Source organism: Arachis ipaensis, chromosome B9, assembly GCF_059453495.1.
Source record: "Arachis ipaensis isolate K30076 ecotype BB chromosome B9, ASM5945349v1, whole genome shotgun sequence".
NCBI classification, from domain to species: Eukaryota; Viridiplantae; Streptophyta; class Magnoliopsida; order Fabales; family Fabaceae; genus Arachis; species Arachis ipaensis.
The window spans coordinates 147,910,586-147,915,358 of record NC_142444.1 but is presented as its reverse complement, the minus strand read 5'-3'; the positions used below and the strand labels follow the sequence as shown (position 1 = coordinate 147,915,358).

Sequence of the window (4,773 nt, the reverse complement as noted above, 5' to 3'; positions counted from 1 at the left end):
GATGAAGCTAGAGGGTGACGCCATATATATTACACTATGGACGTGACGTAGTGTTAAACTGTTAATGGTTGTTAAAGGCCATGCATGTGAAAAACAACGACCTATCTAATATGTTTTGTATTTTGTTTTTGTTGATCATCACTTGCTACACTACCTATTACGTACCTTAAGAAGGAAGCTAAGGTACTTAATTAGACCAATCGCCACACTATAAATACCGAGCTGGTGCAGTAGGCTTGGCATCCCATCCCAAACTCATACAGATCCCTCGCATCTCATTTCATTTCCAAAAACCACAAAATCATAGCCATGGGTGTCTCATTTAACTTGCACAAATTTGACCCTAAGCACTCCAAGGAGATCCAATTCCAAGGAGACGCAACCATTACTGATCACCATATCATTCGACTCACCAATCTGGACGACGATGGCAACCCACTGGGAAACAGAGTTGGCCGAGTCTTATTCTCCGACCCTGTGCACCTCTACGACCACAGTGGCCTCCGAGCAGGATTTGAAACCACCTTCGTCTTTCGCATCTCAAAACCCTATAACACTGAATATACACCTGGACCTGGTGATGGTCTTGCCTTCTTCCTTGCTAGTGCTGACACTGAAATTCCTCCTGAATCTTCTGGAAAGTTTCTCGGCCTCTTTAATGATGCATCTGACAGAATTGTTGCTGTTGAATTCGATACTTTTTCCAACTCCGATATTGGGGATCCCAATTATCCACACATCGGAATTGATGTTAACTCTATCAGGTCATCAAAAGTTTGTTACTGGAATTTTCATGATGCAGCGATAACTACTGCAAAGATAACATATAACTCTGCTCATAAGAAGTTAATTGTCCATGTCTCTACATATCTCCACAGCCAACCCGACACTCTTACTTATGATGTCGATTTGAGTACTAAGCTGCCTGAAAAGGTTAAGATTGGAATATCTGCTTCCACTGGACAATTCTCGCAGACTACTGAGATTCTGTCTTGGATCTTCAAGTCCAACTGAAAAGGAACATCGATAGATGTTGACTTGTTACCAAGTTTGTGTTGTGTCTTTTATTTTAATTCAATAAGGACAAGCTTACTCGTCTTTAGTTTGTCTCTGTAAATGTTATGCCACTACGGATACAGGGCAAGGGCTGTCCATTGTTGTTGTTTGTGTTTGGATTTGGTTTCTTGTCTTATGTGATATATGCATGGATGCTTACTTTATTTTCTTCATTTTTGCCTTTATTTCTTCCGTCTGTCTTTTCAAAAGTGCAAAACATCCCTTCTAGTAACTAATTTCCTAGCTAGTTAACTGCATGGACAAGGATCGGGATCAAGCACCAAAGGGAAATATGGTTAGAACAACAAATTACCACGACCATGCTTGTCAGTATTTTCTTGTATGTAGTTTTGATTATGCTTATGTTTTTGGGAGGCTAAAAGTTTCAGCTTTTAGGTTCACTTCTTACTTCCTAGGTTTGATTATTAGTTGAGAAATTATTTTTCAATCCCACTGGAGAGGATAAATTAAATAAAAATTAATTATAAAATAATAATAAAATTATAAGTAATGAAAAATTATACTCTAAAATAATATTAAATAAATGAGTACGAGAGTACTATAAAAAATATATATTCTATTTTTTGTTTGATTTTATAAAATTTGTCGTTGAAATTCTGGTGTTGATTTATTTTATTAGAAAGAATAAATTAAATAAAAAATTAATTATAAATAACAACATAATCATAATTAGTAAAAAATTATAATTTAAAATTGTACTAAAAAATACCGAAAAAGTACTAAAAAAGTGCGATGCAAAAAAGAATATTAAAAAAGAAGACAACTAACATTTTTATATATATACCTAAAAAATGATAAAATAATATAAAAAAGTAATTTTAATTTTAACTATAATGTGAATTGTTGATCCCATTAAGTAGAGTAAATTAAACAAAAAATAACTATAAATAATAATAGTAAAAAATTATAGTATCCTAAAAAAGAATACTAAAAATATTTAAAAAAATACTATAAAAAATATATTAAAAAATTATAAAAAAAAATTGAATATATTTAAAAAAATAACATTATAATTTAATGTCATGTCTATTTTAGTAATTATCTATCTAAACATGGTATTTCTTCTTTAAATTTAATTATATGCTTTACTTTTTCCTTCATTTATATATAATAAATCTAATAGTATTTTTTTTAAGAATCAAAAACAAAAGCAACCTTAATTAATTTTGGAACAAACCAAAATTGATATTATATTTAATTGATATTACTTTAAGGATTCATTTAATTTGGTACCTTAATATTAGGCATGATAATACATGCTCATTATGTTAGACTTTACAACCTTATCTGTCTTCGCCTATGTAGTTAATTTATCAAAATAGAAACTTACATATCATAACCTTCTTATAAGTCAAGATGATATAAAAATTAACAATGTATATAGAAATGGTATAATGTCTAACAAATAAAAGGTAAATATTAATTAAAAAAAAAAGTGAATGAATATATATCAATAATAAGCTATCTAACAGCAGTAACAATCATTTTAACTTTGTTTATTTATGATTTGATTTTTGGATGTATTATTTTGATCCTCAACGTTTTAAACGTTGTATTTCAGCTTCAAAAGTTTTCAAACTCTATTTTAATTTTAAAAAAAATTTAAACTGGTTAAATATTATCCCATTATTAAATTTGAGAAAAACAATTAACAAATTTAAGAGTTAATAGTGTTTGATTTTAATATATATGTAAAATTGACCTATCAACATAAAAAAAATCTTTAATTTTGAAGCATCGATGCTCGTTAGGATTTGGAACTTTTTTTTTTTAAATAAGGAGATCAAGAAGAAGAAATATTACAAAAAAAATTTTGGTTATATTTTTTCTAACATAAAGAAAAATATATGACTTAACAATAATGTTGTTAACATTTATATTACTCATTCCATTAATTATTCGTGTGAAATTTAACAGTATGATAACATTGAACCAATTTAAAATCTTTTAAGATAAAAATAAGATATTTAAAATGTTAAGAATTAAATTAGAATGACCCAAAGATGATAAAAGGTATGCAGAGCTAAAATAAAAGACTAGAGTATATATAAGCAAAAGGTAAAGAGTGCGGTAAACTAAAGAGTATTCAAAGCAACAAATATATACAAAAGTCCAAAAACATACTAAAATAGAGATGCAAGTATTGAAAATTGAAATAAAAGTGTCTAGAATTAGAACAATTCACCACAAAATAATCTGGCCGATGTATGACTATCTCCCCACACTTAAAAATTAGCATCGTCCTTCACGCTCATCAAATCAAGCTGAGTGGAAGGAGTCGTCGCCGTCATCTCCACTGTCTTCTGTTTGGCCTGGGGCTCTTCCGCCTCATTGGCCTGGGCCTCCTCTTCATCAATATCAGTGCCGCCAGAGATTACGATCCTCTTCAAGTGCTCATAACGTTGCTTGTTGCGATGCTCTATCTGGTCAATCCTCTCAAAGAGGCGCTGCACAAGACGGTAAATTGGCTGCGAAGTAGATGATGGTGCTGCTGGTATAGATGGTGCTGACGGTGTTGAAGGTAGTGCTGAGGGTCTTGCTACTGCTGGGATGTGGCTGCCTCTGTAGTGGTGGTGGGTGCCCTACGACCTTGGTATCTGGTGGATGATTGAGGTCTGAACCAGTTGCCGTGTGGAATGACTTTCCTCGCACCAACAACTACCGGCCTCTCATCCCCATCCTCCCAGGATACCTCAGCCTGGTGACCCATCTGCATGATTAAGCAGGGGAATGCCAGATTGCCTTTGACATGGGTCTGGACCATATACCACCTGATGAGTTTTGGAAGGTATAGTTGCTTTCCTTTCAAGATACACCAGAAAAGTACTGCCATATCTAATGGAATCTCTGTCTCATGAGTGTTGGGAGTTACATAGTTACTCATAATCTGCTGTCACAGCCTAGCCTCGATGATAAGATACTTGACCTTTATGCCCTTCAGACTTAGCTTTGATGGTCCATATACCCATGGACTGTCAGGGTGGATAGCTATAGTTTGGAGGATGGCATCCCAATTAAACTTCATGAGGTAGAGATTGCCTCTTCAACCTTGTAAAAATCATCTTTATCAGTTACTTTGGGCTGAAAGTAGAGGATCTCTTCAATTTCTTCCTCTATGACTAGAATCTGCCTACCTCAGAGTTGAACTGCATCAAGGGTCACTCGATAGAAGTTTCATTAAATTCTCTAACCTAAGATGCATTCACCCCGACTAAGTCTCGGTCCAAAAATACCCAACCCCGCTGCTCAATCTGGTGTGTAATGCACTTCCGCAGCTCGGGTGGTATTTATAGCTTTCTCTCAACATGGAGACTCTGCTTTTCCAGAAAATGCAGAAACCTCAGCTCGCAGTAGAGGTTGGCAGACTTGATTCCATCAGAAGAAGGGGTATTCTGATCAGCCTTCTCCTTCTCACTGAGTTGCCTTTCAGATAACAACTCATCCACTATTTCAGCGGCTGGTTGTGTACATTTCCTCTTGCTCGAGCTGGCCTTAGCCTTGCCTTTCCCTTTCCTGTCAGTCATCCTAAAAAATCACAGAAAATGGGGTATGAAATATAGTCTAAGGCATACAAGGCAAAAACAATATGATAAGCAGGCAAGAAACAGAAAGACGGAGAAAATAACAGCTTATGTGTGAAGTGAGCTCATACAAGTGGAATTGACTTGGATGTGAATGAAAATAAGAATCAAAATT

The 4,773-nt window shown here is 34.1% G+C and overlaps 1 pseudogene; it reads left to right on the top strand.

The window, feature by feature from the left end:
- The first annotated feature begins 255 nt into the window (after positions 1–255).
- On the top strand, positions 256–1,014 carry LOC107616403 (lectin pseudogene; annotated as a pseudogene).
- The last annotated feature ends 3,759 nt before the right edge of the window (positions 1,015–4,773 follow it).